Here is a 14,775-nt window from a genome sequence, read left to right as displayed (position 1 = left end):
TATACTCTAAGTTTCCTGAGGGTAGGCACATCTTAGCTCAAACTATATAAATTGGAACTATCACAGTAGAATCTTAGTTGTTTGATGAATGAATGAAAGAAATACCACTAGGAGGGAATTCGGTTTTAACCTCAGAAAAGACTTTCTTCCAGTGAAGTTAGTGAAGCAACTGAATAAACTACCAAAGGAAAGTTTTCATTAATCAATCAACATTTATTAAGTTTCTGTGTGCCCAGGAAACAGAAAAACAAAGAATAAAACAATCCCTATATACAAGGAGCTTATGTTCTAATCATATTTGTATAAAATTTCATATATTTTCAAAGTGCTTTTTTCATATTTCACTATAATTATTTCCATGAGATGAGAAAGAAATAATTCAACATTTACTATTATTAAATATGTAATAAATTATATATAAATGTAATATAGCAATATTATAATATTATTAAGCTCCTACTTATGTGCAAAGCAGGAGAATAAGACAGAGAACTGGACTGGAAGCCAGAAGGCTTGGATTCAAGTGCTACCTTGACATATTAGAATGTTAACTGTGTAACCCTGGGCAAGTCACTTAGCCTCAATGCTCTAAGCAGTTATTCTTAAAGACTGTAAGCTGTAGAAAAGGTGCTGACCTACACTGGTACTAAGTTGCCTTATCCAAAATTCCTTATACAAATGAAATCGTAAATTCAGTCCCTATCTCTATGTGCAAGGCAATGAGTATACAGACATAAAAGAGTTGCTGCTACCTTCAGAGAGCAAGCTTGAATGGAGCAGGATATAGCACATTCACAAGCGGGGATAGTACAAAGAAAATGGAGGGCGAGAGCATTAACAAGTAGGTGTTGGGAGAAGCAGGGCTGGAATCAGAGAAAGCTTCACAGAGATGGCACCTAGAAGACAAGAATTATGAGGCAATTAGGTGAAATGGAGAACTAGCTGGGATACACAGCGATGGATTTTCAAGTTCGGAGAACAGTTAATAGTTGAGTTTGCCTGGAACACAGAGTTCAGGACAAGCAGTATGAAATGATGTGGTGAAGATCAGATTTAGAGCTAGAAAAGACCTTAGAAATGATCTAATCCAACCCCCTCATTTTACACATGAGCAGTGGGGTGAAGTGCCAAAGGTCACATATCTAAGTGTCGGTGCTAGGATAACTCTAAACCCTAACGCTAAATCTAGCATTCTTTCCATCAGAGGAACCACAATGTGGAGAGCCTTGAATGCTATGCTCAGGACTTTGTATTTTATCCACAAAAAAACGCTGGAAGTTTTTAAATGGGAGAATGATGTGGTGAGATCTATGCCTTAGAGAAATTATTTTGGCAGCTATGTGGAAGATAGAATAGAGAGAGGAAAGACTGGAAACAGGGAAATCAAATAGGAAGAAGGCTATTATTGAAGTCCAGGGACAAGAGGTGGTGACTATGAATGGGAAAAAGGAAAGGTATAAGAAATGTGGAGGTAAAATCAACAAGCCTTGGTGAGTGGATTATGAGGAAGAGAGAAAGGGAAGAGCAAAGGATGACTCCAATGTTATAAACCTTTGTAACTGGAAGAACAGTGGAGCTGTCAACAGAAAATAAGGTGTTTTGGACATGTTGAATTTGAGAGGTCTACAGGATAAGCAGGAACAATAGCCACACAAATTGATAATTAGTTCAGGAGAGATTATTAAATATGAAATTTGGAATTATTTGTGTAAAAATGATTATTGAAACCATGGAAGTCAAGATCTCCTTGTGACTTGCCCAAGGGTACACAGTGAGTTAATATCAATCATGACTATACTTCTGGCTATACTATGCTTTTCTGAGTACAGTAGCCCCAGCAAGGTAGTCTAGTCTTACTTTGGGGTGGGGATGGAGGAAGCACAGGGTCAAACCAGCTAGTTAGTATCTAATCCTGAACTCTTAAGACTGTGTCCCTCAAATCCTAGTCTAATGCTCATTTCCTTTCTTTCTGTCTCTTTCCACATGTGAACTCTGTCCCTGATCACTGGATAAGTAGTAACACAGTGACATACTTAATAGGCATATATAAAGGTTTCTTGATGGTGGTAAAGGGACTGGTATTCATTACAAATAAATATTCCACTTCCCAAGTGTAGTTCTAAGGATTAAAGAACAGGACCACCAACTGCTCCCCTTCTCATTACCATTAAAAACTAGGTACCATGAAGGCTGAAGAGGAAATGAACAAAAGACTGCTGAATCTTTAATATCTTAAGATTAAAAAAGTTGTTCAAAGGTTGGTCTGTTTAACTGAAAAGCACTCACTCAGTAACAATTCAGTGAGAGATGTCAGTCTCATTCTCCTAGAACGAAGCACAAGACCTACCAATAGCTCCACTAATCCTTTTATTAAAAATCAGTGGCACTGGATGTGCAGTTGGATGTACAGCACCATTTCTCTCAGACAGCTAGGTGCCACCGTGAATACAGCGCCAGCCTTGGAGTCAGGAAGACCTGAGTTTGAATTTAGCCTCACTTACTGTGTGACCCTAGGTGAAGCACTCCATTTCTTTGCCTAAGTCTCTTCATCTCTAAAATGAGGACAATAACAGCACTTACTTTGCTAGGCTGTTGTGAGAATAAAATGAGGTAATATAGGTGATGCACTATAGAAATGGTACCTATTATTATTATAGTAACCTTTTCTCACAACTAGATCAGATGACTGGTATTTTAGAAATACCTCCATTCCTTTTCATCTATATGTTCAGTATGCACAAGTTCTGGCCCATTTATACTTCAGTTTAGATAAAACTAACTAGTTATTTCTTCAATTTGGGAACTGATTTCTTCTTCCCTCTCTTCACAGTACAACCCAAGTGTCAGATAGCTTCCAAAGCATCATTTTACCCTCAATGGGGAGAGAATTTTTTTTTAAATGGGACTGAGCATTTAGGAGACTGCAGTGGCCCAGGACAAAATCCATTTATCCCCACAGTATAAAGCAATATTAAATCCAGACTGGAAAGCAACAAGGTCACTACGGTAAAATTGCTTTAAGCTTTAGAAAGGTTACTAGCCTAAGATATAACCTGCCTGAGGAAGTTTGCTAAAGTTCCAAAAGCAAGAAAACAGGCTTTCGTGACCTCCCTACTTTTTCACTCATTTTAAAAACATGTTTTGAAGCTTGTAATAAAAGAGGCTGATCAGCAAGGAGACCATGGGTGTCAGCTGTTAAAAGAAGAAAACAAGAAAGATGGTTTCCATGTGATAGGGGACAGGAAATGTGTAGGCTGGAGTTGTTCTGTGCTGGGCTTCCTGCCATTTCAGAGAATAGCAGGGAATAGGTTGTGTACAGGGGTTGTGGTAAATACTTCCGGCCCTACACAGAGCACACTAAACAAAAATAAACCCACCCTATAGAGGTATTGGGCTGGAGAAGAAGAAAACAAAGAAAACAGCAAATGCAAGGTCATAGCTCACTGCCAATATAGAATTTTAAAAATCAATGCTTTTGACATTCAATACAATATTTGAGTACCCAGGTACAAAGCACCATAGAAATGCAAAACAAAGATCATAGAATTTGGAATTAAAAGAGATCTTAGCATCTAGTTCAGCCTCTCACTTATAGATAAGCAAACTAAAGCCCAAGAAAGATGAAGTGATCTCTCCAATGCCACAGAAGTAGTAAGTAGAAGAGATAGGATTTGAAACTAATCCATTTCTAAAACATTTAAGCACCTACTATGTGCTTGGCAATTCTGACTCAAAATACTGTGTTCTTTCCACTGTACCAGGTTGCCAGTGCAGTAGAATTTGAAGATCAATACAAGGTGTCTGAGTCATCTGATTCATGAAATTATATTCCAGGAAGAGAAGCAAACTTTAGCATTATGCTGATGTACATTAAGCCCAAACCAAAGAACTGTGGTAAAATTCCCACCCACTGGAGCGGATAGGACCTGCTTCATTTTAAGTGAGAGTATGGTTAACCTTTTAAATCAGATACCACCCATCACCCACCACCCACCTGCTATTACTTCCAGAAATCTAATTAGAAAGACCCAAGTAAATACTCAAAGTAGTCATCTATATATTTCAGTCTCCTCAGGTTCAAGAGTCTCAGAAGACATTCCTCCTTACATCCCCCCCACGGTGTTTTTCCCCAGTTCAGTTCCAAAGCAAGTGACTGCTGCAAAAATGTGAAAGGCCAATTCAACAAACATCTAAGTATTTACTTTGTGTACATGCTTAATAAACTAGGCACAAGGGACACAAAGAAACAAAACAGTACCTGCCTTCAAGGAGCTTACATGCTATGGTAATAACATTGATGTAAGCAGTGTATACAAGGTAATTTGAGGTGGGCGAAAGCAGCAACAGATGTGGAGATCAGGAAAGACTTTGTGTAAGAGGTGACACCTGAGCTGACCCTCAAAGGAAGCTGAAGAGAGGAAGAGAGAGGGAGGGAGGGAGGGAGAGAGAGAGAGAATTGAAACACTGTGTTTGAGAAACAGCAAGTCAATCAGTTTAGCCAGAATATAGAATGTAACAAAAGGGAATAATATGAAATGTCCAGAAAAGTGAGCTGAAGACAGATTGTGTGAGGGCTTTAAATGCAAGCTAAAGAGTTCACGTTTTATCCCAGAGGAAATAAGGATCCATTAATGATTTTTGAGCAACAAGTAATATCGTCAGGCCCCTCTGGGTCTCTGGGCCTTGGCCGCTGTGTAGAGAAAGGGAGACTGGATTAGGAGGCTACTACAATAGCCCATTCAGAAGTAATAAAGATTTGAACTAGATTAGGGGCTTGGAGGGGACAGGAGATAGATTCAAGACATCTTGCAGAGTAGGTTGACTCCACATTAACAATAATTAACTTGGGGTACTGGGATGGTGGTGCCCAACAGAAACAGGAAGTTCAGAGGAGGGGTGAATTTAGGGAGAAGAGATGAGCTCCATTTTGAGCACGTGGATTTTGATATGCTGGGGGATACTCAGATGAAGATGTCACAGTTTGGTGTACTGACAAGATCAGTGGATTTGGAACCAGTTAAACTTTGATTTCATGCCAACTCTGTCATTAACATTTACCTGTGTGACACTGAGTCTGCCACCCTGGGCCTGTTTCCTCATCTGTAAAACAGATGTATTAGATGACCTAAAATGTCCCATTCAGCCTTAAAACCTATAATACTATGTTCAGAAGGCAGCTGATTTTGTTGGTACCAAAGTCTCAAAGATCAGAGATAAACAGATTGGGAGTCATCTGCATAGATACTGAAACCCAAGGATGAGTGAAGAGAGAGAAGAGCCCAGAACAATCTTAAGGGATACCCATATTTAGGAACAATGGGAACACCTAATACGTCTGTCATTCCTAAATTTTCAACCCATTAATCTCAGGTTTCAGTAAGAATATACTGTAGTACTAAATGCCATTTCTATCTAATGCATCCACTTTTTGTCCTGTTTAGCCTTTATAAACAAGCCAAAGACACATGAGAGCTATTTAACCACCCCACGAGCCTCTCAATCTTATTCTCAACACAGGCTCCCTAGCTAAAACATCCAAGTTTTAAAAGTAGAGCCTTCAGTATAATCTTGCTTTTTCTGCAACTTAATATGGTTTGTCCAGCATGGCATAGGGGAAATATCCCTAAAGAACAATCAGGGGTCTTGGGTTCTGGTCCTGATTCTTCCCAGTAATAAGTCATTTTAACCCTATGCCTCCAACCTCCTCATTTATCAAAATGTGATGCCGCTCCCTTTACCTCAGAATCATGAGTCAGGTGACATATGGAGGTATTTTTGGGAAGTGTAAAGCACCACACAAACAATCCATACTTTTCTCCAATTTACATTTCACCACTCTCTTTCAACACTGCCTACTTAGACCTTCATTTTACTTCCTACCACTTTTACCCACTCCTTTGGGTGATGAACACTACCATTTAGCCAGTTCAATTTACGACAAACCTTTTATGATCGGGTTTCCTGGGATGAATTTTGTCATTAAATCGGGGACTGCCTGTACAAATTCTAAGAAATTAAGAGAGCATCTTCTCAAAGATGACAAAAGATTTCAGTTTTCCAAGGACGCCAGTACAGCCTTTTACCAATTTCAATTGCATTTAATGAAAACCAGAAGGTTATGATAGGCTCATTATTCACTGCATATTGTCAGCCTGTAAAGGCTTTCCTATGGGGAACACATAAAGCAAAGGATTCTAATACCAGATTAAAATAAAATCAAAACACAAAGCCCAGGGAGAACTAACAAGAAGCACTTTATTTGGAAGCCAAACAGGTTATTACAGTGAGGGGATGGCAGAGGTCATGCTGTTAAATGCTCAATCCAAAGTACTTCAGATGAAGAATGGCACAGAATCTTCCCTGTATTTCCCACCTTGAACTTCAAAATAAAATGATGTCTGCAGTAAGTTTTTAAGTGTGAAGTATGAAAATCTGTTTGTCCTCAAGTGATGTCATTTCTATCCAAGAAACCATGAAGTGAAAATCTGAAAAACAGTAAAAGAATGCAGGTAAATAGACATCCAATACCTTTTAAAAATCTATTAGGAGCCAGAAATGATCTACCAAATTCCTACCCTAAACTCAAAATCCCCAAAAGACAGAAAACAAGCCCTATCATCTGATTTATGGACAGCAGACGTAATTCAGTACCAGTGTGCAAAAGTGTTTCCACTAGCACATGGAAGTGGGTTTGCAGGAAAGGAAGGTACCAAAAAGAACCTCCAAAGACATGAATCCTAAATGCAAGGAAACCCTACTTACAACAGGGGAAGCCACAGATTACCAATCAGGAGACAGAGGTTTCAATGCTGGCTTTACCAGTAACTAGCTATGCAACCTTTCAAAGTAATTTAAATATATTATATAATCTGATCCTCACAACCCTGTGAGTTAGGTGCCATGATTATTCCCATTTTACTGATGAAACCGAAGCTAAGAGAGATTAGGTGATTTGATCAGGGTCACACAACTGTCTCAGAGGCAGGATTTGAACTCAAGTTCTTCCTGACTCCATGTTCAGTACTCTATCACTGTGCCACCAGTTAAACTCTAGGCCTCAGTTTCCTCTAGTATTAATTAAAAGTATTAGGTAATTCCTGAAGTCTCATCCACCCTTACAATTTCAGATTCTAAAACATAGCATTCCTTCCATTCTAGATTTGGGGTTAGCAAACAGAATAAGGTGAAGCACCCAATCCAAAGGGAGTTCAAAAAGGAGTAATATGCAAAAAGAAAGGACGGACACACACACACACACACACACACACACACACACAACACATATACATAAATAAGGGTGGTTTTTTTAAGAGGGAGATGAAAAGGAAAGAGGAAGGAAAGAGGAGAATATGCCTGAAGTGAAAAGGTTAACTGTAAGTGGAGTGATGGGACCAGAAGGGATCTGAAGGCTAATAGGTTATTGCAGTTCAGGGTTCTGTCCTGAGTAAAAAGCTAAGAGTCACAGAAGGGAAAAGAAGACTATCTGATCTTACATATGGGATTAGTGGATCTACAGGGTCAGAGCTTAGAGATAAGATTTTATCACTTTTTTTGACTATGTTTCTTCTGAATCAAGTCACCAATAATGGTTTTTATTAAAATACATGAGTGTGGAACACTCTTGTGACAAGAAAGGTGAGAATCAGGAGAAAGGGAGTAGCATGAATATATTAACCACACAACCTTTGCACCAGATGGTGTTAACAACATCCTAACTTAAACACACAATAATCTCAACAACTAGCCCCATTCAACTTTTCAAAGTTATGTCCTGTCCAATGCAAACTAAACCCAAGCCTAATGTTTATTGAATGTAAATTCACCAATGCTGGCCATTTCCTGGTTCCCCAGGAAGTGCTAATTAAGAGCATTAGAATGATGTGGGTATTTCAGTCAAAAGAAAAATGCTCAACAAATTTAGAATAAAAATACAGTTTAGAACACATGGTGAGTTTCTCATTCATCAAAATGAAGTTCTATAAAATATCCTACATTCAGTGATAGGAGGTAGTAATAAATGTCCCTTGCAGAATATGAATAGCATGCTTCAATGTGGCCCACAAAGGCAAAACTGACTCAGGGACAAAGAATCTCCTGAATGACAATTTTCTGAGAACTGAATAAAGCTCCTGCCATTTCCTTTTTTAGGTAAAAACCATTTTCCAGGGTGATGCCATGAAAGACAACCCTTGAAAAGTTAAACCAATAAAAATGAACTCAGCTTAATAGCACAAGAGAAGAATGACAAGTTGAGAACCTGACTGATACAATTTCCCTCCCCTAATGCTGAAAAATACAAAATAGGAGAGTTACCTGTAGAGAAAAAAAAATCAGTGATTAGATCAATCTTTTAATAAGCTTAGAGCAATCTATGACAATGTATAAGGAATTAATTTCTGCACACATATAATACAAGGCTTCACAAAACTCATTTCTATTTGGAACTTTTATTCTTTTGAATAGTGAGCTCTGGATGGGCAATATTACCAAACAAATTCTCACAAAGCTGGATCTCCTTTGAAATATGTGAGAATGAGGAGGTTTTCATCCTGGACCCAATCAATAAAAATAAGTTGCAAAAATAAAAGCAGAACTGGTCAATATGAAAAAGTAATTTAACCTCTTTGAGCCTTAACTTACTCAAATGTAAAATGAAGGAGTTTGGCAGCATGATCTAAGTTCCCTTCTAGTCCTAAATCATATGATTCTATGACCTCAGTTTTGCCATTTATAAAAGTGTAACAAGCCTATAGGACTAAAATGAATGACTATAGTTTTTCATTAGTCTTTGATGAAAAGAATCCTCAAAATTATTATGAAACAGGTATTTGTCACAAAGAATCACCTGTGCATTACATGTTAGATACATGTTAGATAAAAATCCCTATGCTGCAAAACTGCTCCCTCATTTTTTGTCCAATCTCAATGAGGGAATCACTGGAGCATGGGAATAATAAGGAAAAAGTATGAATGAGACTAAATGACTGTATTAAAAAGCAGGTATCCTTCAAACAATGATAAACACAGTAGAGAAACCAAACCTCAAACACAACGATAAAACTTACATTAGAATAAGATTTTTATAGCTAACACTAACTTAGAAATCACCTGTCTAGTCCCCCTCATTTTAGAGATGAAGAAACAGAGATCCAGAGAAATTAAGTGAACCAAGGTCACACAGCCAATTACTGTCAACAATGGTGAGTGATCCTTACGTTAGGTCAAACTGCCTCTCAATGGGCTTTTCATTATGTAATTCTTTTCACCCAAAACACTTTGCACTTGACCCTACAGACACTGAAATGTCACATAATGTCACCAACTCTACTTTACAGGTAGGAAAATGGACACAGGAAGTCAAAATAACAATCACAGAAGCATAGAGTTAAAAGGAATCTCAGGCCATCTAATTCAACTCTTTCATTTCAAAGATGAAGAAACATACCCAGAGAAGTCTAGATCACACAGGTAGTGACATTCAAGTCCATACACACACACACACACACACACACACACACACACACACACACACAAAAATATATGTATGATAAATTCTTTAACAAATCTCTAATACAAAAGCTTTATGTTAAACTATAATCAGAGGATAGGGTTTTCAGTAGGAAAGAATTATTCTAAATGATATCAAGAATATTTAGTAATGAAGACAAGAAATTAACTTCACCTCTTAAATAGGTAGAAGCCACGTGGGGAAAGGAATACTATGGTATCATCTAAATGTCATTTTACAAAATACAGGGAATACTGTAGGGAAGAGTGCTGGGCTTGTAATCTGGAAGGGCTGGGTTCAAATCCCCACCACTGCTACTTACTAATTATATACTAACTGCTCTAGTCACTTACTCCCTGAGCCTCAATTTCCTCATCATCTAAAAAAATAGGGATAATAAGACTTGCAGTACCAACTTCTTCATAGGACTGTTGTGAAACTCAAATGAGATAACATGTAAAGTGCTTTACCAACTGTATGTGTTGGGGTATTATCTGATATTGTATAGATTAAACACGAATATAAGCTCCTTGAGGACATGGGTTATTTCATTCTAATATCATATTAGTGTCTAGCACAGAGTTGGCACTTAATGCTTATTGGTCATTACTAGTATGAGTGGTGTTAGTAAAAGGTTATCGTCAAGGGCAATTAAGTCCAGAACACAAAAGGTGCTCTTGGATCTCATCACAGAAATAAAGGAAAGAGCTACACTACCAGAGGCTGGGCCTGATGTTCTCTGAGGTACTACCCAGCTCTTTAAAGATTCTGTGGACCCTGGGTCCAGGAATTTGACTGCTTTTTTTTTAAATTTGGCTATTCTATATACTTTATTTTTGCATTTAAAAGTCTGATAAGGGATACATGACACACAAAAAAGGTTAAGAAATCTGCTCTGTGGCCTAGATACGCAATAATTCTTCTACATCTAATGAAATATGAAGCTGAATTCTTATTTTGAAAAAAGACCCCTTTCTTGGTCTTTACTCTACACTGCCCACATGTGGAAAAGGCAACTTTGTTTTCACTCAAAAACTCTTGCATCTCTGCTGCCCTCCCTCGACTAGAAGGAAACAAAGTTTTGTTGACCAAAATGCCTAGTTCCCTGCCCCACACTTCAGGTTCTCGCACATCACTGCAATATGAAATGAAAATGCCACTAGATGGCAGAAGAGTATAAAGAATAGCAGCCCATTCCCACTCATGTAATTTCTAGATCATTGTATCTCACTGGTGGACTCAAAAAAGCTGACAGCAGTAGGTGTTCAGTTCATTCTCTACAGCCAGCCCTTCTCCTGGGCAGCAGTTACACACTATAAATTTAAAAATATCTTTTAAAAATATGCACCTATACATATGAGAATGTACAATCATAGAAATCAGGAGATAAAGAGTGAATTACTGACAAGGTGATATTGATAACTTTATGTTTAGTATATTTTTCTTGTTAAAGTGATCACAATTAAAAAGGGAAAATATATAGGAATATACTAGAGGGCTGTTACTAGTAGAACACTGTCTTAATCAAGGTCACATAGTCTTGGAACTTCAACCCTAAGGCTTTAGGTCTTTTCCACTTGAAGTCCCTTGTAGCACTTTTGTAGAGGAAGGGAAAAAACCAATGGACTTAAGAATGAGAAGATATGGATTTGAATTCAGGCTCTGCTATTTATTACTTATGTGATCATGATAAGTGATGATGATGGTTAGATGGCTAACATGTCGATGTGACAAAGTTAGGGTCAAAAATATCTCAGTGGGCTGGAATAATAAGCCAAATCTAAGATGAAATATAATAGGAACAAATGTGAAGTCTGATAATTGGTTTCAGAATATCAAATACCACGAGATTGTGAACTATGGTCTTCCCTTTCTTCCCCCTCCTCTCTGCCCAAAGGACAAAAAGCTTATGTGAAAGCTTATTCTGTTCTTTTCTAATTTCTGTTTACTTTGAATTCCTTTGCCAGATAAATAAATTTCAATCTAAATGGCTGCCAATTTTTATATAATACCGTAAGATTATGAGCTCCTTGAGGGGAAAGGACCACATTTCGTTTTTCTTTCTATCCCCAGTACAATGCCTGGCACATAGTAGATACCTAATAAATGCTTGTTCCCTTCACTCGAGTTACACCAGGGAGAAACAATATTTGGGTATTGGTATACAGAGATAGGGAAGGAATCAGGGTTTAAACTCTGTATGTACCAAGTTTTCTTTCTGGCTGGAGGCTGAGCCAAGTTGAGGGAAAAAATCCTATTGTTTTGCTTTATTAGCAATTTTGAAATAAACTTCCCAAAAGGAAAAAATATATATCAAATACCAGATGGAGGAAATCTGGCTAGACAATACTTCACATAAGAAAGATCTGAGGTTTTTGGTGGACTGCCCTTCAGGCACAATAACCAAAAAAAGCCAATGTTCTCTAAGAAAGGTATAGTGTCCAAAACAAGAAAAGGGTCAGTCCCAACCTTGGGTCAGACCATGCCTACATTTAGTTTTAGCTGCCACCTTTTAGAACATCAACGAAAAGGAAGCACTCAAGAAGACTAGGCAGGATAGCAAGGCCTTCTCATTCTCCAACCCCAAGGTAGCACATAAGTTTCCCAAAGTCAAGGACTTCCTTTTGCCTTGGTATCCCCCCAGTACCAAACACATAACAGGTACTTGATAAATGTTTACCAAACTAAAATTAACTTGAGACCTCACCATATGAGGATTAGTTGAAGGAACTAGGGATATTTAGTCTAAAGAAGAGAACAGGTAAGACATTCCAGATGTCTAAAAGTATTTGAAGGACTGTTATGTGGAAGAAGGATTAGACTCATTTTTCTTAGCCAGGAGGGCAGACCGAAGGATAACAGAGAAAGTACATGGGCAAATTTTGACTGGATCTAAGAAAAAGTTATTCAGAAATTCTGAGGCTAGACCTCAGAAAGCTGTGGGTTCTACATCCCTAGAGGCCTACAAGTGAAGGACAGATTAACATTTGTTAGGGATGTCTTGGAGAGGATTCTTATTTAGGTACAGGTGGGACTAGATGGACTTGGAAATCCTTCCAACTCAAGATTTATAATTTTTCTAAAAGTTTCTCATCAGTTAATGAAAATATCTATATTCCTCTCTCCTCACCTCCCCTGACTGCCACACAGTTGTTATATAAATTAAATAAAGCAATATAGGTAAGGAGTTTTCTAAATCTTATTAAATAATTATAAAAATGTAAGCTCCTATTGTTCTCTCCAATTCTCCTTTAACGGAAAAAATGCTTTTTGCTACCTACCTCACAGAGTCATTAAAGTGCTCTGCAAACTTTAAAGTAATATGTAAATGTGAACTATTATTATTAGAACCACTATTAATATTTTAATGCCCCTACTAGAATAAACTCCATGCAGATAGGGAAGTCTTATAATGAAGGAGTAAAATGTAGAGCAACAGAATTCTACAACTAAAACTTTGTTACAATGTATCCTGAAAAAAAAAATCACCCTACCTAAACCCAGGTACCTACTATAGGTACCTATTTTTAAAAATCACTATATCCAATTCACAGGGTTGTCACCCACTACAATCTCTATGGCTAACAAACTCCCACCACCACCCCTCCACCACTTTTCTCTCTATCTCTGTATTACTTAATTACTAGCTATCTGGGGGTCAACTATACCCACTCCTACCTCCAGTTATCATTCCCTTCTTCTTCCTCAACACTCTGTCCTCCAGACAAATTGCCAAAACAATTTCCATGAGCCCATAGTCTGTATCTGACCAGTTCACTCCTCTCCTTAAAAAATTCCAGTTGCCCTATATTATACCTAAGAAAAAATAATATCTTCTTGGCTTTAAAAGTCCTTCACAATGTGACCCCAAACTATCTTTCCAGCCTCATTATATACTCTCCTCTACAAAATCTGTAACACAGCACTTTGTGTTCCTCACACACAAAACTTTCTCTCTCATTTTCATTACTGGCCATTCCTCATGCCTGGAATAAACTCTCTCCATATATCCCTCTCATATAAATGTCAGCTTTTAGTATTACTATTTTGCTACTTAATTCCAATTGTCTTGATTTTTCCCATTTAAATTACATTCTGGTTTATAAGTAATCCCAAGTTCTGGCAAAGTCAGAATGTCATAGGTATGTAAGTATTTCGGTACCCTTCTCCCACACAACTACCAAACTTCATTTTTATCTGTTAAGGATGCCCAAACTTTTTGTCGTCTTCTCCCTAGGTTGGTATAAATTACACAAACTCACCTGGAATCCATGTTATAGATGCGTTTGCACATAAACCTGAATTAACAGTATCAGAAAGACCAAAGTAAGTGTGGATGAAACGGGAAGTGGAGCAGAACAGAAAGTGAAATGAAAGCTCTTGTGAAAGATCCCTCTCGTAATTTCTGAAGAGTTTTCAATAAACAGCTGACCTACATATGGAATGATTTTACAGACCAACCTAGGACTGGCAGACTTTGCTGTATCACGGACAAACAATTTCAAACAAAACAGGTGGCCCCAAGTTGTTGATTTGGTCTGCAGAATGCAGTTCCTACTGAACCGGCTTTTTTGTCTCCTATTGTCCTAACTGTGAAATGTTAAGTTCTCTGCAGCAGATGCCTCCTCCAATAAAGACAGTCCTAAGAAATAATTTCCCTTGAGTCTGTATCTTGGGCTTTGGGAATATTTTTGCCATGCTTTCTATGCCCTTGTCTTGGTCAAACACCATGACAGCTACAAAAATGGATCTGATTCAGGTCAGATATCTCCAAATAACATGTGCCATCCGGCAGAGCTTTTGTCAGCGCTCCCAACAGATGTCTGGGTTGGTTGCTAGTGTAAAGATGTCAATATTCTTCTGTCCCTTTTAAATGTATTCAAAGAGTCTTCCACAGCTGATAGTACTCTCGGGTCTCATATGCTTCCCAAAGCCCCAAACTATGGTTACACATAATATGTGAATAACACAAAGTGACATAGGTTTGGGGGGAGCAATACTAGATACAGAGTGTACAGAATTGTGCTGGAGAGCATAAGTCTCAGTCTTCAGGGAGATAAAAAGAAAGGGAAAAAAAAGCTCTCCCCCAAAATTAGAAGAACAAATTAGTTAACAAGTATTTATAAAATGCCTATTATGAGTCATGCATATCATTATTTTTATAAGATAATGCCCTATTTTTGTTAATATAAGCTTATCTATATGATAAATCAAAGTATGGCCACTGTCAAGTCAAAGTTAAGCCACAGTATGGCTAATGATATGCA

At 37.8% G+C, this 14,775-nt stretch overlaps 1 protein-coding gene across 1 annotated transcript in view; it reads right to left on the bottom strand.

The window, feature by feature from the left end:
• Window positions 1-6,237: 6,237 nt before the first annotated feature.
• The window catches only part of DAD1 (defender against cell death 1), a 37,046-nt gene continuing 28,508 nt past the window's right edge, over window positions 6,238-14,775 (bottom strand). The window contains exon 3 of the mRNA XM_021007507.2: window positions 6,238-6,485. The gene's annotated coding sequence lies outside the window, so the exon portion shown is untranslated. The remainder of the gene's footprint in view (window positions 6,486-14,775) is intronic.

The sequence above is a fragment of the Phascolarctos cinereus genome, unplaced genomic scaffold (genome assembly GCF_003287225.1).
Source record: "Phascolarctos cinereus isolate Bilbo 61053 unplaced genomic scaffold, phaCin_HiC Scaffold_3;HRSCAF=262, whole genome shotgun sequence".
NCBI lineage: Eukaryota > Metazoa > Chordata > Mammalia > Diprotodontia > Phascolarctidae > Phascolarctos > Phascolarctos cinereus.
The sequence above is the reverse complement of the archived record's forward strand: the minus strand, read 5'-3'. Positions and strand labels throughout refer to the sequence as shown.